Source organism: Gorilla gorilla, chromosome 1, assembly GCF_029281585.2.
Source record: "Gorilla gorilla gorilla isolate KB3781 chromosome 1, NHGRI_mGorGor1-v2.1_pri, whole genome shotgun sequence".
Taxonomy (NCBI): Eukaryota; Metazoa; Chordata; class Mammalia; order Primates; family Hominidae; genus Gorilla; species Gorilla gorilla.
This window is the reverse complement of record NC_073224.2, coordinates 161,049,304-161,068,413: the sequence shown is the minus strand read 5'-3', so window position 1 is coordinate 161,068,413 and position 19,110 is coordinate 161,049,304. Positions and strand designations below refer to the sequence as shown.

Genomic DNA, 19,110 nt, shown 5'->3' with positions numbered 1-19,110 from the left:
AGTTAACCCAGAGGTAATGACTTGGAGGAAAGATGATAAAAGTCTCCATTTTGGGTTGAGCAGCTAGAAAGATACTATCAGCACTATGTTTATATGGCAGTGTCTAACATCATGATAGCAGACTTGGGTAAATCTTTAAAATGTAAGAAAAATCATTGGTATTCATCTGAATTAAGAAAATAGTGCTTTTCAAATGAGATGCACTTTTACTCCTTAGTGCATATCTATGTGTGCTTATTTAATCCACTGTGGTCCATTTATTAATCTCTAAATGTTAGTGCCAAAAAAGCACCAGGGATAACTAATGATTTGTAAATGAACATTCCTTCATTATCACTTTTGTCTCTCTTTTTTTTTTTTAACGATTTTAGATTGTCAGCTTGGGTTCCATGATACTTTGATAGAAATAAACAGGGCAAGGACCTTAGATGGCAAGTATAAGAACTTTGAAATTCAATGCTGCACTTCAGAATACAGAAGGGAATAAAAATAGCTGTGAAGAAAAAAGTCACTCAAAGTCATGAACACTTAACTCTTGAGATAAAGCAATATTTTAAATTTAAAGTCATTTTTTGTTTCATCTTAAGTGATATTTATCTATAAAGAGACCTGTTTCTTAAATTCAGATACATGCAGTTCATATATTCATGTATTTCAAAGCTTAGCACATATATTTTGTTGTTTGACAGTGTGTTAAAATTTTTTAAGCTTCTTTAAAAAAATCAAGAAATTTAAGTAGATGAGTTGGTGAAAGAACGACAACTAATTCTGAAGGATTTAGAGCTACAGGTACATTCAACCCAAAGGCTTCAAAATCACACTTCAAAATGAAGCATCCCAATCAGTCATTTTTCTTTTCTTAGTCTTTTTCTCAATAATTGATGAAGCCATCTATATGATGTTAGATCTCATCGAAAAAAATGAAAAGATTTCTCTTACAGCACTTTTAGACCCATGCTTAAATTTTTCATATACATCAAACAGAATCTGGTTCATTTAAGGATGTGTCATAATCACAATGTCTTTGTTCTTTCAAATAGTTTTATTACCTTTAAGTCAACTGGCCTAGGACAGACCTGCTTTTGCTATGAACAACAGATGGGTTTCTACTGACTGGCCTACTGAATAGCCATATACACCAGCTTTTCATTCTCAATCGTTATACCACTGCAGAAATGGCTATGTATGTATGTAAGTATTTATTTTGAGACAAGGTCTTGCTCTGTTGCCCAGGCTGGAGTGCAGCAGTGCAATCATAGTCCACTGCAACCTCAACCTCCTGGGCTCAAGCAATCCTCCCACCTCAGCCTCCTGAGTAGCTGGGACCACAGGTGCACACCACCATACCTGGCTAATTTTTTGTATTTTAAGTAGAGATGGGGTTTCGCCATATTGCCCAAGCTGTTCTCAAACTTCTGGGCTCAAGCAATCTGTCCACCTAGGTCTCCCAAAGTGCTGGGAATACAGGCATGAGCCACCATGCTTGGCCCTATGTAGTTATTAATTTAAGCATCAGAATTTTAAATTGTGCTCTATTAATTGTCCATGAGTTAAATTGGAATCAAAGTAGAACAGGTTTTGTCTTCTGTCTGATTTTCTTTTTTTTTTAACCATTTCCCAGTTGAGATTACCATATTAAGTGCCTTAGTTACAATGCTTATCACAGAGTATCAGAAAATTGGGTGTGTGTAAAGCAGAATAATGGCTCCCCCTCCAAAAAAATGTCCACACCTTGATTCCTAGAACCTGTGAATATGGCAAAAGGGATATTACAGATAGAATTAATGTTATAAACTTTAAGATAGGGAGGTGATCCTGAATTACCTGGTTGAGCCCAATATAATCACATGAACCTTTGAGGCAGAGGAGATTTGGTGGGAGAGATAAGGCAAAAATGAAGTGGAGGCAGAGAAATTTAAGCAGGAAAAGACACCAACAGCTGTTGCTGGCTTTGAAGATGAATGAGATCATGAGTCAGGGAAGGTGGGAGGCCTCTGAGGTTGAGTAGGAGCCCCGTCTCACAGCCAGCAAGGAAATGGGGTCTTAGTCCCACAACTGCATGGAGCTCAATTTGGCCAACAACCTGAATAAAAATGGAAATGAATTCTTCCGCAGTCCCTCCAGAGACATTGATATCTTGATTTTAGCCCAGTGAGACTCTAAGCAGAAAAACCAGATGCGTCATGCTATACCCAGACTTCTAACCTACAGAACTGTGAGATAATACGTTTGTGTTGTCTTAGGCCACTGAATTGTGGTAATTCGTTATAGCAGCAATAGAAATCTAATATAGGGAGAAATACACGCACATGTACATATAGGTGTGATATGGTTTGGCTCTGTGCCCCCACCCAAATCTCATGTTGAATTGTCATCTTTAGTGTTGGAGGAGGGGCCTGGTGCAGGTGATTGAATCATGGGGGCAGACTTTCCCCTTTGCTGTTCTTGTGATAGAGTTCTCATGAGATCTGGCTGTTTGAAAGGGTGTCGCACCTCTCCCTTCACTATTCTTCTCTCTCTGATCACTATGTGAAGACGTACTTGCTTCTCCTTCACTTCATGATTGCAAGTTTCCCAGCCATGCTTCCTGTACAGCCTGAGGAACTGTGAGTCAATTAAACCTCTTTTCTTCATAAATTACCCAGTCTCAGGCAGTTCTGTGTAGCGGTGTGAGAATGGACTAAATACAATGTGTATATGTATATAATGAAATACCCTATAATTATAGTTTTTATTATCTTTAAATTAGTATTTATTTTAAACTGGATTTTAAATCTTAAAAGGTTTAATGCAATATTAAATTGTATGAGATTTAAAATCCAGTTTAAAATAAATCCTAATTTATAGAACCTACCATATTTCTTCTGTAAAATTCTTACCTTTATAGGTCCTTCACGTAGGATTGCCAGATGTTGTAAATAAAAATATAGGATACCAGTATCTTGGTTCCAAATATTAATATTAATTCCATGCAATATTTGGGGGCATATTTACACTTAAAAATTAATTCATTGTTTATCTAAAATTTAACTACACTTGGCATCCTTCATGTCAACCCTAACTTCATAGCTTTCAAATTTTGTTCATATCTGATCTTTTTATAATGTGAGGACATTGGCTTCTTAGTGGAAAACCCCAAGGATGTCACCCTCTTCACACAGGCTGATCTATAATTGTTTGAAAGAGACCTCAAAGGCAGAGGGGCTACATTTTTAGATGTTCCAACTATTGTGGAAACTGAATATATGTGTATGTTCTAAAACTGATAAAATGTCCTAAAAGTATGTAGTCTATGAAAGGGCACATAAAGGATTGAACCCAGAAAATTATACATTTGGGCTTGGCAGAACTCTTTCTCTTTGGAAACTCCTTGGTACACATGGTACAGTTGTGTCCAGAAGCAGTGGATTGAGCCAGCACCTGTTAAACACTTTTTGTTAGTAAAGTAATGGTTATTAGAAATAAAATGTATAAAGCACAGGTATAAAATGGTACTAGTACATTTGTCAAAATTCACAGCAAGTATGATGCCACAGTGTTTGGTCACCTATTGTCAGATTTGTAGAAAAGACAGAATAACTTTCACCCCCACATATAGCTACATGACACTGCTAGGAAGCGTCTCTCTGCTAACACCATGAGCCTCATCATGTTCAGCACTCACTAGGGTCAGGATTTAGCACACTTGGGAGTATCTACAGAGCTAAAAGATATTTCTCTGCTGAGGTTACCAACACTCAGCTCAGCAGAAAGCCGACCTCAGAGAAATGGGAGTGCAGTCTACAATTATGTGAAAAAAAATTAAGTGATCTGAAATACACTGAAACATCTGAAACCATAATAAATATATTAAAGTAGGCTCTTTATATCACAAAAGGAGAAAAATTTTAATAGATCGCTCTGGGATAGTAACAGTATCAAAAAATGCAGTAAATTCTTGAGATTTATACTTTAGAAAACAGCAATGTTCTCCTACCAGGCATTGACTGCAGAGGAACCCAATTAGATGAATAATCGCTCTGAGATAATGTGGCATTCTGCATGTACTTCAAAACTACTGTTATATTGAAACTCAAGTGAATGACCACCTCCACATCCCCCAAAATTAAATTTTTGAGTGCTGATATTGAGTGCTTTCTATGTGCCAGACATTGTTCCAAGTCTGTTTTATTTATTAATTTATTTAACCCTCTCACCAAGTTAATGGGATAAGCATTCTTTGCCTTACTATTATCACCATTACCATTATTATTTCTGTTGTTGCTCTTATTATATTTGTTTCACATTTATGGCAACAGAGGCAGAAAGAGGTCAAATAACTTGCCCAAGGTAATACAATTAGGGGGTAACAGAGCCAATATTCATACCTAGTAGACAGGTTATAGAGTTTATGCTCCCGAGCACTTTACAAAGCTACCAAACTAAGATGAAGGAACAATAAAGAGAAGCTAAACTGACATCTACAATTTTAAGAATTTAATTGTACAGACATTTATTTACATGCGTGGCTAACAGTTATTGCCTTTGAGAAATAATTAAAGGAGAAGAACAACATATTAATAAGTATTAATATTGTTAACTATTTGGCATTAGTGTTCATCCAAATTAGTCATGATACCAGTGATGAAGGCCTTGTTAATAGCTAACAGGATTTAGTGTACTGTGCTAATTATCCTTTACTGGAGACATCTGTCCTCATTGTTCTCTGTGGTCAAGGGATTAAAGAATGTGGTAATTTTTCCTGTACTGGTGAACAACAAAGCTTTCCATCCTTTAGAGTCCAAATATAACTGTATAATCATTTCATGATAGTGGTTTCCAAAGTGGATTGTCAAAAAAATATAAATTGGGGTACATGAAGAACACATTCGAATTCCAGCTGATATTTTCCCACGGAAAAATTAAACTTTAATACTTAAAATATGAATGACACTGGTGTCCTCACTTTTTCTATGCTCTATGGAGTGGAATCCCATGTCAGATCTGAGCCATTCTGAAGGCTATATTTGTTCCTCAAGGTGGAGGAGTCCACCCTCTTTATCTTTCAGCCTACTGCATCATATTGTATGCATGCCTGTCATCTCACACTATTTAGTTTTAATAAAGTAATCCTAATGAAATGGGCAAATAAGACTTCAGATGTCTCCAAGTGCACTGTGGGTTAAAATTCATACTATTAACAAAAATACAAACAAGAAAATGACAAACTGACATTTTTCTTACTTCTACAGTGTGCTATGTGCCAGCCAGGCTGCAAGTTCATGTAAAAAGTCCGTATAAGCCAGTCACGGTTAAAATCCATGAAGATCTAATCAGATTTGATTAAATGGTATTACAAAACTCAAAGTTTTAAGAAGACAATTTGAAGCATGGATTTAGGTCCACAGTTTTCAGTCATATTTAAAGTTATGCATATTCATGAAATGTTTAGAAGTTTCTAGTAATGTTTTCTACTTAACAGTGGAAGTTTAAAAAAAAAATCATGTACTATTGGCCGGGCGCGGTGGATCACGCCTGTAATCTCAACACTTTGGGAGGCCAAGGAGGGTGGATCACGAGGTCAAGAGATTGAGACCATCTTGGCCAACATGGTGAAACTCCCTCTCTACTAAAAATACAAAAAAAATTTGCTGGGCGTGGAGGCACGTGCCTGTAGTCCCAGCTACTCAGGAGGCTGAGGCAGGAGAATCCCTTGAACCTGAGAGGTGCAGGTTGCAGTGAGCTGAGATCACGCCACTGCACGCCAGCCTGGTGACACAGCGAGACTCCATATAAAAAATAATAATAATAATAATAATAATAATAATAATAATGTACTATTGAAGAAAATATCTGTTCTTCATGATAAAATTAACTAAAATAATACATGGAACATAATATAATAACCCATGAAGTAAGACATGGAAAACAAATAAATAAATGGCACCAAATTTCAGTGTATTCCTTTATATACTCCTTCACTAAAAACTTCTAGAAAGTGCAATAATAAAACATTGCTGAAGATTTGAAGAAATAAGTATTAGAACAGAGTACCCAGAGTGGTAGATCTGCTACATCTAATGTGAAAGTACAGATTTAATGTATTTTTGAGGTTGCAGCTCCCTGATAGTCATTTAAACCAAGTATTGAACTTAGATCTATACCTTTGAATTGCTGCATTTAAAGTACAATCAATATTTCATTAAAAAAATGAAATGCTAATATTTTAGTGAGAATCATAGTGATCTATTTTAAATATTGTTATTTCATCTTTCATTCTTTAAATATATATTTTAAAGTATGTTTTACAATATACTTTATATACTGTATAAGATAATTTACATAAAATATTAGTAAACTAATAAATGATAGACATTTTCAAGATATAAACATACATTTAGTGAGGTGCATACATTTTACTGATGGGTCTTTAGTCAAAAAGTTTGAAAACCACTTTCTTATATAATATGACAGTTTTAAGAAAGCAACAAATACACCTTCAAAATAAATGGACTAAATGGACCTTAGAGCCACATTCATAGGTTCAAATTCCAATTTTCATACTTACAAGAAGATTAATATATTTAATTATTTGTGTCTTACTTTCCTTGCGTGTAAAATGTGGATAGTATTAGTACTTATCTCACAGGTTGTTTGTGTGTATTAAATTCCATAATTAATGTAAAGTACTCCAAAGAGTACCTAATATTTAAGTTCTCAACAAACATCAATTATTATCAGTAGTGGTTATAACACTCATACAGAATTATGGTTCTTCTATATTGTTTTCAAAATTTGAAGTGACCAAAACTACATATAATGTATATTTATTCAACAATTGGATAATTATTGTTTTGTGATATGGTTTCACTGGACCTGTCAATAGCACCTTAAAATACCAGAACTTATATTTGTCTGTCTTTATTTTTGGCCAATATGTTCTTAATATAGAGGAGGGAAATATTTTCCACTTTCAGGACTTTCTTCTAAAGTGATATCAGCAAAATAAGTACTGAAATGGATATAATTCAAGAGTAAGTTGAGCATTTATCATTTGTGTAAACAATTCCTCATTTCTGTTGAAACTTCTCTGGGGTAGAATTGTAATTTGTAGGTCATAAACCTGGCTACCTTCAAGAAGTTTACAGAAATAAAGAAATAACTATATTGCAAAGGGTGACCCATAGAGTACCCAGAATATAAGAAGAAATATTCATAATTAATCCATTATGAAATTCTGGGAATTTTATGAGAGCAGATAGCTACCTTTTCTTACATTTCTCTAGTATACAGCTGGGGTTAGTAAACATTTTGTGTAGAGGTCCAGAAAATAACAATTTGAGGTTTTGAGACACATATGGCCTTGATCACAACTATGCCATACCATTAAAGCAGAGAATACAAAAACAAACAAATGAGTGTGGCTGTATCCCAATAAAACTATTTACAAAAACAAGCCATGTTCATTGATGACTCCTGATCTAGAATCCGAGGTCCACAAGGACAAAGACTATTTTCTGTTTTATTTGGTGATGTATTCTCAAGGCCTAGAACAGTGTTTGGAATATACAAGATGCTCAACAATCATTTGTTGAATAAATAAAAGGGTGAAGGATAGACTCTATATTTAAATCCCAGGTATCCTTAATAACCTTCATAAAGGAGCATTTAGCCATGAATTTGACTAAACATTTTGAAAAATTACATTTTTATTTTGTCTCACATTTTGCACATTGTGACATAATAGTATAGAATTAGAAACAGAATATTACATAATATATGGCAACAGAAACTAAGAAATATAGCTCAAATTATCCAAATATAATTATTCTCCAGGAATAACTCTGAGTAGGGAAAAATAATAAAGTTACATCTGTTGATGTGGATAGACACAATGGACAACTTTCAATAGTTTGCATCTAACAGAAACTAAAGATTCATGGATTTTATGATATAAATTCATTAATCTAAGACTTGGGCACACTGGTAGGCCACAGCTAAATTCTTAGTCAACTAGTTGGCAGGATACTTGTCTATTAGGAAATTAATCCTCATGCTATAGCTTATAGCTAAATAATTGCTCTATTTTAATTATGGCTAAAATCCCATCCTAATACATAATCATTTTAGGCATTAAAATAATATTAGCACTTCATATTTTTAACATGTTTCCATTAGGAATATTTTTAAAGTGGTTTTTTTTAGTGTTTGAAGGAATAATTTAGTAGTCTCAAAAACAGAATCAAAAGGCAGAGAGAACTGGACATCTGTATCCATGAAGGATAAAGTGACCCGCATGAGAGTAAGTGAGCTACATGGGTTTATCTTTATCACTGGTTTTTAACTGTAGATGATTTTAAACCATGGAAAGGAATGAAGGTGAAGGAGAACAACTGTATGTGAAGAGCATTTACAACAATGTAAATTGATGTAATGTGACAATGAATACTACATAGTGAACTCTTTCTTCTTAAGATATAAGCAATGAAAAATATTTGTTGTATATACTTGCAATAGAAAACAAGAACAGAGGTTAGTAAGAATCAAACATTTCAAAGGAAGTTTATAAAACTGTAACCTTTAAGGTATAAAAACTTTAAATTTATATAAGTTGCTTGCTGAGAAGCTAAAATAGAACTTGTGCAATTAAATTCAAAGGTATATCTAAAATTATTGCCAATTTAATTTTTCATTTAAAAGGTAAAAATAGAAGAGATATAAGATTTTTCCCCAAATTATTAAGAATTATCCTTTTCTGACTTTTAAAAAATGCTCTAATAATTTGCTTTTATTTTTTAACAGTATCTCTGTATCTGGAGTAGATACCATTATCCCCATCTACATATTAGAAATTCAGGGCATGGAAAGAACCCATTGTTTGTACTCTTCACTATCCATATTGCTTTTGAAAACTTCTGACATTTTCTAGCCAGCACTTCATTTCATTCAGTTAACTGTAAAACCTCAGTGTTAAAATTCCTACTGAAAGCACGTCATAGGTAGATAGACTGATATACATAGGTAGATATAGTAATGATTTTCTAAGAAAAAAGTAAATAAAGTAAAAGTGATAGTTTATAATGAATGCTGCACATATTTTTCTGAAATTTTTTCTCAAAATAATCTTATGTCCATTATGATTTATTTCTTTAAATTTCCATTTTAGGGAAGGAAATATCATTTCTGAGTAACTTTTCATGGTGCATCATTCATTTATTCATTCAACAGTATTATTTGAGTGAATTCTACATGCTAACCCCTAAAGATAATATACTGGGAGAAAATCCATAAGGTTTTTGTTTTCACAGAGCTTACAGTACTCCTTTGAGAAGACAGATATTAATAGGTTATTCACACTAACACATGTGTAATACAATGATAAAAGTTTTCCAAAAGAAAAAAATGGGCTTCTGTGAAAGCATTTAACAATGAGACTTATTATGGACTAATGAATCAAGCGGGACTTTCCTTGGAAAGTGTTGTTTGAGTTGATATCTGAAAGACAAATGAGTGGTAACTAGATGGAGGTATAAACAGAAGGAAGTGATAGGGAATGTTTTAGGGCAGAGGTGCTGAGATGGGAAGGTACATAGAAGCTCTCAGAAGTGTCAAGCAGCCAGTGTGACTGAATATGGAGAGCTCTTGAAAAAAAGAAGGTGAGCAGCAGACAGGGTCTAGAACATGCACTTCTAGGTAAAGTATCCACACGTCCCTGTTTGCCTGGGCTGGTTGTCATTTTGATCAGATACAATCAGGAGGAATGATTTTTGCATCAAAAAGAATCTTAAATACTTATTCCTTGGGAAGCCCTGAAACTAGACTGCACAATGTTTCCATATGAGAGAAAGAAATCAAGACCAAGCCACACAGACTGTCCATTCTCTCAAAATTTGTAACTCATATTTTGCAGGGAATATTAAAGGGGACAAAGGGATATGACAAACACTTATAGAGAAGTTTAAATATCTTCAGTTGTGTAGAACATGAGCTCTGCAACGACTAAGAAAGACTGATTCAAAGAAAGGCTCCCTCTTGTAGTAGATCAGCTTGGGGAAGGAAATCGTGTTACTTTCAGAGGATGATCAGAAGTCCAAAGGTGATTAGAACCTATACTGTGCTCTTGGCTAAGTCTAAGGATTTTATGGATTCTTAGTAAATAGGAGCTTGAAGGTTTTGTCTGTTAGCTACAAAAGAATGCACATAATTTGCCTTAGTGTAATCAGCCCTTTTCAAACAATTGGTCTAAAGCTTTAAAAAGTTATAAATAGCAGAACCCCTGTAGGTATTTTTAAGTAGATAAGTCAATATTACAGTTTTACAGTGTAAAAATCTAGTAAAACATCATATTTTATGAAATGCTGTTACTATTTTTATTTGCATGTATTACAGAAGCTTCCATTAGGATTAACTGAGATATAAGTGTTTTGTAAAGGTTAAAAGACTATAGGAATGTAAAGTGAATAATAATTCTAATGACTGTCTTGCTTTACCAACATCCATAGTTCTTCCCTTTCATCATATCATTATGTAACATCCTTCAATGTAAAGCAGCATTTATAAGGAAATACTAGTGATGAATCTCATCTTAACCAGTTATTTCCAACTGGGCTTTAGAGATCCAAGAGTTTTTAAAAATATTTTTTGGATTTCTAATTTCTATGAGTTTATTCAACTTTTAAGACATTTTCTAGTATGTGTCTTAAGGACATTATCTTTGAAGGTATTTCCAGTAAGAATATATCTCTCATACATAGGAACATATTGAAACTACCAATGTATTATTTATGTTTTTATATAATTCCACTTTTCCTTATTTTGAATTCCAGCTATCTATTGTTTCAAGAAGGTCAAAATAATATGAAAAAAAGTGGAAAAATGTTACAGGCACTGAAATGCTTATTAATACATAATATGGATAAAGGTTAGAGTATTAAAGTGCCTTGAACCACAGAGGTGACTGAAAGATGCACCCAACAAATATGATGATGTTAAATTAAAACACATAATTAAAATGTTGATGCCATTATCCATAACATTTAAAATTACAATGAGTAGTGTTTCTAATATAACTTTAATGTGGACATCTAAAGTACAGTGCCCAAACCATGATTCTCATGATTTTTCTCATTGTATGCTATTTATAGAGGACTGCAAAATACAATCGTATTCAAGATACTTAACATCCATGTCTAGGCTAGTGGTTCCCAGTGAAGAGAACTGGGAATATCATCCCCCAGAGGACACGTGGAGAGGCATTTTTGGTTGTCATATTTAAGTGGCAGTGGTGCTACTGGCATCTAGTGAGTAGAGACCAGAGATGTTCCTAAGCTTATAATAGCACAGACAGGACAGCCTCCACAACAAAGATTTGATCCAACGTGTCAACTCTGCCATTATTGTGGAACCCTAGTTTATCACAATGCTTTTTGGTTTATATATTCCAATCGAACCATTTATTTTTATTATCTACCTCAGTAGATAATAATATCTAGCATTGGCAGAAGTGTCAGAAAGAGAACACTCTCATATATTGTTGGTGAACCTATCAATTGAAGTAATTGTTTTGAAGGACAATTTGTAAATTTTAAAATCTGTATATACTTGCATTTCTACTTCTAAGAAGTAGCTCCTAATAATTTTATGTAATAGATACATGAAATTATATTGGAATAAAGATTCTCTGTGCAGTATTATTTGTAATAAGTAAACTTTTGAATTACATTAAATATTCTTCAATAGGAAAGCTGTTAAATTAGCACATAGTCATAATATACATGATAAAAAGAGGGTAGAACTGTATATTCTAACAAGGAAAAATGAATATGATATATTACAGATAATAGACAATTCAGGTTTTTTGAATTTATAATCAAATATACACACAGCAGAGGTCTAAAAGGATACAGAGTAAATATTAAGAAAAATGTATTTATGGGGAGAATGAGTGTAGGATGGAATATGCGCATTTTTACCTTGCACAGTCTTGTAATATTTGCATTTTTCTAATCTTTGGCAATTTGTGCTACTAAAAAATGTAATAAGAATGTCTTACATAATAACAGATATGTCTAAATGTGGCCCATCTTGTAAGAGTCATAAAAAATTCATTTTGAGTAGGTTTTAATAAGTATTTCCTGGTGAAAGGGAATTAGATTGTAGACATATAAAGGACAATTAGAGGTTACAACAAAAAGTGAGTGGAGTTCTGGTCAGATTTGAAAAGAAGTTGGTAAGAGTAGTGATACAGCAACACACAATTATGAGAGTTTTGATTTAAATTCAAATGAAACCTTACAGTTTTTAAATAAAATACCTTACTTGGACATAGCTTAATTAGTATTTGCCTCAATCAAGCAAATGCTATTCTTCAATGCTGAATGTGTCTAGGGGAAACTTCAGTTTCTATTTAAAAGTTAAATTATTTTTATGAACTCTTCTTTATAGTTGTGTACTTGAATCTAATCACTCACATAGTTTTAGTTTAAAGAATTGAGCATTGAAGATTAAAAATATTGAATAAAGAAATAAATTATGGAAATTATCTTCAGTTTGCAGCTTGCTTTACAAAGATTTAGACATCTTTTTTCTTGTACAGCTCAAGCTTTCAAAAAGCAAGACTAGGCCTTTTCAAGTACAGTCACAATCTTAACATTTTAAATGTAGTGATTCATAGATAGAATCAATGAGGTCACTGGTTCATATTTCAGAATTCTAAGAGATTTTTAATATTAATGAACCAAACACCTGAAGAATTACTTTAGTAAGATCAATGCAGAACATGTTACTGTTCAAATACCTAAGTAGTTAACACTTATCTGAACAGATTAAAAGCTTAAATATTTGTTTGAAACAACATGCATAATAATACATTAGTGTTGAACTAATTCTGTTCTTACTGATTTATATATTACCTCAAAGGCATTTTACATCATATTCCCAAACCAGGCAAGCCTCAGGGCTCCATTCATAAAAATGAGCAAATACCATTTAAGGCATTAGTCTGTAATTCTTACTCTAGAAGTCCTTACTCTATGGATAAACTGTAAGGATTCCATGTAGGAATGATTGGGATTAAAGATTGCTCTATAGAGATTTCTTTTCTGGAGCACAAGTCTTTCTAGATGTGTTCAGAGAAACGGTGAAAGCAATCTTAACCTTCATATAAGGCCATAAAAATTTGCCCCTAATTACCTATTTAAATTTGAAGCTTCACTTATATTGTGTCTTTATTCTGGAAAATAAATATTATTTATTCTGTTAAGTTTCTGTTGGTTTTCTTTGCAATATTTCATATTTACTTTGTTTTAGCTAACTTTTTCTGGTATGGTGTACTAGAGACTTCTAACAAATTCTATATAGCAACAGACACATGTATAATAATCATATCTTGCTATAATTAAATACTGCTATTTATTCACTAATATTTTAAAAATCAAGATCTAAACACACACACACACACACACACACACACACACACACACATAGTTGGCTACACATACATTCCCTTGCATATAATGTTTTGCTGTAAAAATCATGGTTTTAAAATGTCTTTTTATTTAATTTTAATACAAAAATGTAAGTATAGGAATGCCATAAGATTATCCTCCAGAATGTTGTGCATTTTCCTTTTTTAATTGTTAAAAAATAAGTTAAAATTGTTATTGTTGTTTTTACCATAGCCGTGTTATGTAGGGCTGGCATCATTAACTTCATCTGCATATTAGGAACCCAAGGCTAGGGGTAGAAAAATAGCTTCAGAGAGATCACTTAATCTTGCTTCCTCATTTATTACCATCGATATTTTTAGTGGCTCAGTTAAAATATACACATAACTACTGAAGACTTACTAGGCACTTCTATACTGCAGGGTGACCAAAAAGAGGGCCACAAAGTTTTACAGTTCTAGAGTCCATCACTCACAGAGGTTCCAATGTGAATGCAGCTCCCCAAAGACCACATTGCAACTGTGACTCCTAAAGTTGTGCAACACAGTGGCACTGATTATTGAGCAAGATGATTATTGAGCAAGATGATTATTGAGTAAGATGCGGTAAATAAATCAAGAAAGGCATAGCTCTATGATTGAGATGTAAACTAAAAATAAAATTTGAATCCCTTCATCAACTGAATAGACTCTGTTGTGCCAAGGAGACTCCAGAAAAACTTGAAAACTGAGTTCCTGGCCATGATGAGTTGGAAGGTCAAAAACACCTTGTTATACCCTCTCTCTTTTATGGTTTAGACAAGGGATTCCCAAACCCCAGGCCATGAACCAGTACTGCCTGAGCTCCCATCCTGTCAAATCATCAGCAGCATTAGCTTCTCATAGGAGGGCAAACCCTATTGTACAATGTGCATGCAAGGGATCTAAGCTACATGCACCTTATGAGAATCTAATGCCAATTACCCCTCCTCAACAATCTGTGGAAATATCGTCTTCCACAAAACTGGTCCCTGGTGCCAAAAAGTTGGGGATTGCTGATTTAAAAACAGTAGCTGACTGCATTAATGTTAAAATAGGAGGTCATAAAACTGCCATAACAGACTCTTTGTGGCAATATGATACCAAGTTATAAACAGGACCTAAGGCTATGCCAGGCCAGGGTGAGTCATGCACCCCTACACTTTAAAAACAATTGGCAAATGTAAACTAATTAAACTAAAAAGCTTCTGCACAGCAAAACAATCAACAGAATAAACAGACAACCTATGGAATGGAAGAAAATACTTGCAAATTATGCATCTGACAAAAGTCTAATTCCAGAACTATAAGGAACTTAAACAAATTTAGAAGAAGAAAAAACAAACAACCCCGTTACAATGGAGACAAGGGACATGAAGAGACACTGTTCAAAAGGAGACATACACATGGCCAACAAGCATATGAAAAAATGTTCACTGTCACTAATCATCAGAGCAATGCAAATCAAAACCACAGTGAGATATCATCTCACACCAGTCAGAATGGCTATTATTAAAAGGTCAAAAAATTACAGATGCTGGTGAAGTTGGGGAGAAAAAGGAATGGTTATACACTGTTGGTGGGAGTATAAATTAGTTCAACTATTGTGGAAGACAAGGTGATGATTCCTCAAAGACCTAAAAACAGAACTACCATTTGACCCAGCAATCCCATTACTGGGTATATACCCAAAAGAATATAAATTGTTCTATCATAAAGACACATGTTCACTGCAGCACTATTCACAATAGCAAAGACACAGTATAAACTAAATGCCCATCAGTGGTAGACTGAATAAAGAAAACATACATATACGCCATGGAATACTATGCAGTCAGAAAAAGAATGAGTTCATGTCCTTTGCAGGTCGTGGATGGAACTGGAGGTCATTATCCTTTGCAAACTAATGCAGGAACAGAAAACCAAATACCACATGCTCTCACTTGTAAGTGGGAGCCAAATGATGAGAACACGTGGACACAAAGATGGGAACAGCAGACATTGGCGCCTACTTGAGTGTAGAAGATGGAAGGAGGGAGAAGATCAGGTAAAATCACTAATGGGTACTAGACTTAATACCTGCATGATGAAATAATCCATACAACAAATCCGCATGACACAAATTTACTTATGTAAAAAACCTGCACATGTACCCTTGAACTTAAAATAAAAGTTAAATAAAATAAAACAAAACAAAGCATGAATTAAATTAAAACCTCTTATTTTTGTTCTGAATACTAAGCATCCTAGTGAGGGATAGCAAGGGCCTGACTATAAACATGGAGGAGAATAAATGGATGAGTTTATTTGTGGAGGTAAAAATTTGTTTAGTAGTTAATGACAATCTGGACTAAGAAGTGATTAATGTATTTTAAAAAGATGATTCTTGAATACTGTGAATAATGGTGATTCTTCAGTTGATATCTGGTATTGCCTGGTTTACAATGCTAACTACTTCTTGTTTTGCTGTTTGTTCTCCCTCAAAAGGAATCTGGCATGCTTATAAGGGCTGCTTGCTTTAGTTCACACTTGCAATCCTCTGCCCTTTTGCAATCATATAAAGTAGAACCTGCTTCTTGTCACATCCACAAACAAGGTCCTCCACCTCAATGAAGACTTTTGAATGTCTATGATATATATACTGATCTCTCCACATCTTACCAGTATGACTTATATTGTAATTATATACTTTCCTTTATCATGTGTGTTGTCTTTTTTCCTCTCATTCATACTGTAGTGGGCAGAAGATATTTCTTATATTTTCTTTGTCTTTCTATCATGTCCAGAGCACCCAATTAACACGGTGAACTTAATCATATGGTTTGGGTCTTTACCTAGCAGGATATTCTAAAGCACAGGATGCAAATTCCTAATCAGTAGGTCATTGCTATCCCCAAAATGGCAAGTGGTGATCAATTTTGAACATCTGATCATTTGATGTTCATCTGACCATTTGAACATTTGAACATTCCTACTTCACCAAGGAATCTCTACTTTTTTTGGTGACATAAAAGTTACTTTTTTTTTCTTCAGGGACTGCCATAAATTTACATGCCATAGCTTTTAGTAATTTTAGATTTTTTTTAAATCTGGTGTTTACTTCTTTTTCCTTTCCAGATACTTGAAGCGTATGTGTTTGAGTAGGGGCAGAGTGGTTGGTTCTGAGATACCGGTCTTCTACTGCTAAGGATCCACAACTCTGCGCTTGGAGGGTAGAAGGATCTGACCACCAGTTGTTATGGGGGAGCTGCATGATATAATTTTGGTTTAGTCTGGTTCTTATTACCATTGCTAGTTGTGGCTTAAGAGACAGTCTTCACTTTGATGGTATGCATAATTTACTTGGTGATCACAGTATTTCATTTCCATCTTGGTCTCTTCTGTTCTTCAAAGATGAATATCCATATCTCCATTCAACCCACTCTCTTCATTGTACATATCTTCACATGACCTAGGCAGACCTGCAACTTCTTTCCATTTCTCCGACTTATCTTTGCGTATAGAATAGCTCAAGTCTTTGAGTTTCACCCTATCATTTTATTACTAGGGACACTGTATAATAATCTTTTCTGTCCCTGCTGTTGAAGAATACTCCAGTAAGCACATTGCCTGCAGGAAACTCCGTACAAAAGCAGGTGCTAGTCTCTAGGTTCACATTTGGCTCGAAATCAGGGGATATATGGCAAACTCTCATAAAAAATGCTCATTATATCTGGTATTCTTATATCCCAGGAACACATGAAAATTCTACAGTCATTCTAGCAATGTGAGATCAGGATGATAATTTTACTCTTACTATTTTGATTCCATGCTCTGCAAACTTTTTTGAGTGTTCCTCCACATCTTGTCTTCAGGGGATAGGGAAACACCATCATTTTTTCTTATTGGTAGAGAAAAGAAAAACTTCTAATAGAGAACATTGTCCTCCCCTAAAGGCCAAGCATGCCTAACTCGGAGCCATCATCCACTGAGCTCTCTTCTCCAGTCCTCTCACGGGGCTATAGCTGGTGTTTCTCTTTAATTGTATGACCCATGGGAAGAGCAGGCCTAAACTGTTGGTGGTTCTTTTTTAAATGTTTGGTGTTCAATATCTCTTTGACTTTATCTTTGAACTAGATACTATTCTTGGGCAACAGGAAAAATGTCATCTAACATTGTGTTATACAGCTGAATAATAATAGTAATATGCAAGCATTAGCACAGAAGAACAAAGATAACTGGAGATAAATAATTCACTTTGATTCAATAATTATCTAAGAATTTCTTAGTATTTAAAAAAGGTATTATAAAAGATGAGAAATATTTAATTGTAGAGTAAAACTGAGGGGCCTAGCTCATTTTTTAAGTAGACTGACCTTCTGGTTAACCTGGAAATGATTATCATACAGAGACTGTATGGGAGATAAATTGGCTTATTAGCTCCAGACTAGAACAATGTGACAGTGTTCATTTAGACTTCTAGAAAAGTTTTCAGGACTCATTTTTAAATAATTTCATCTAAATTCTCTGTATCTTACCATAAAATAATCCAAATTAGCCTTACACAAGCAACTGTTGAAAACTATTTCAAAGAATACTTCCCCTTTCTTATTTTAGAGAAGTATGCTCCTGTTTTTGTTGTTTTAATATAATTTCTATCATGCTACTTTTTATCTAAACAATAACAGTCATTGCTCCACGGACCTTTCACTTGTACAAAACAATGGCAAAGATGGATTTTCCTATGGTGAGAAAATCAGTAAAATTAGGATACACCATCACATGAAATACTCATATCAGGGCATTCCATAAAAATATGTGAGTGGGACACCACTTTATATTCTTATGTGGGTTGGAAATTTTGGAGTCATAATCAATTAACTCAACTTGTTTTAGCTTAAATCTTGCTCTTGGTTTTTCTTTTATAAAATATTGTTTGATTTATTGTGAGAATTATAAATGAGTTTTTGTGATGAGTAGAAAGTATACTTTATGAATGCCCTTGATTTCACCCACACCATTGCAAAATAAAGCTTGATGAAAATTCTCTGCTCTGCATTTCAGGTCCTTCTCCATTTAGCAGTACCCTCACAACCATAAAAAACTCAAAGGAAAGAGGAAGACAGAAAAAGAAATTCAAAAAGATGGCTAGCTTACGGTCAACACATATGGAACAAAGTTATCCAAAATATTGCCATAACTTCTCTACTGACAATTCATTCCACTCTAGAGTTTTGTCAGACCTCCCAGATTCATTGACAGACTATTATATTCAGAAAGACTGTTGAAAACTTTCAGGACTTAGAAATGCTCTTCAGACATACAAAAATGTCTTTATTTAGAATGAAACATATAATGCCTGCCAAATTTGTAGGTTTGAAACCACTTCCAATAAGAATTAAAAGGCCCTCTTCCTTGCTGAAATAGGACTATCTCAATATATGACTTGTCTGTTCATGAGAAATAGTGGGTTCTTATCTCTGATGTTGCAATTTAGTTTAAAATCACTTTATGATGACAGGGTACATAAAGATGATAAAACTATAAAGATGACAGTCTAATCTTCAAAGATGACCGATCATCGATAAAAGATTAAATAACGTAAACATCTAAAATGCCAAATTATCAGCTGGTTGGCACACTCTCTGTGTTGAAGCATGCCGAGGTATTACTGATAAGCAAAAAATGCT

The 19,110-nt window shown here is 34.0% G+C and overlaps 1 protein-coding gene across 1 annotated transcript in view; it reads right to left on the bottom strand.

Moving 5' to 3' along the window:
* The window catches only part of ADGRL4 (adhesion G protein-coupled receptor L4), a 116,518-nt gene that overhangs the window by 7,546 nt on the left and 89,862 nt on the right, over positions 1-19,110 (bottom strand). The gene's annotated exons all lie outside the window — the stretch shown is intronic.